Genomic DNA, 686 nt, shown 5'->3' on the forward strand with positions numbered 1-686 from the left:
CTCACTCACTCACTCACTCACTCACTCACTCACTCACTCACTCACTCATCTTTTCCTTTCCCCCTGCAGGCTCTGAGGCTTGGCTTCAGGGAAGCTGCCGCTCAGGCAGGGTGTCTCTATGATTTTCTTAAAAGGACAATGCTCCAAAGATTGCTTAAGCAAGCAAAGATAGCTTGCACGATAGCTTGCAAGCTGTGAGACCACAGTCCCAAAATAAAGCGCGCTGTAGTTTTTCTTCTAAAAAAGTAAGACTTTATTGAGAACTGAAGCATGCGAGAGATCGACGATTTCTGAGGAATATAGAAAGAACCAGACCTTAAATCCCTGCTGCCCTTGGCCCGCCCCTTGCCGGGCCCAAGAGCCGCAGTTACAGTCATATAACAAAGGGAAGAATACCACCATTCAAATACAGAGTTACCATTACAAAAGACAGGGACCTGGCCACACCTCGGAGAGCTGTGGCTGCATTTTAACTTTCGTTTCCTGGAAGGCTGCTTCAGAGGGTGGAGTCTAGCATTACACCACACCGAGAGCCCTCCCCTTCCAAGACCCCGCCCTTCCCAGGTTCCGCCCCCACAAATCTCCCAGAATTTCTCAACCCAGAGTCAGCAGCCTTCGGTTTTTACGGCTGCAGGAGGCTGCCTCGGCTGTTCCCGCAGCAGACACCGTGCCTGTATCCCAAATGA

General features: G+C 50.7%; 1 pseudogene; it reads left to right on the forward strand.

The window, feature by feature from the left end:
- LOC125427910 overlaps window positions 1-686 on the forward strand; it is a 50,254-nt pseudogene extending 49,568 nt beyond the window's left edge.

Source organism: Sphaerodactylus townsendi, linkage group LG03 (genome assembly GCF_021028975.2).
Source record: "Sphaerodactylus townsendi isolate TG3544 linkage group LG03, MPM_Stown_v2.3, whole genome shotgun sequence".
In the NCBI taxonomy this organism is placed as follows: domain Eukaryota; kingdom Metazoa; phylum Chordata; class Lepidosauria; order Squamata; family Sphaerodactylidae; genus Sphaerodactylus; species Sphaerodactylus townsendi.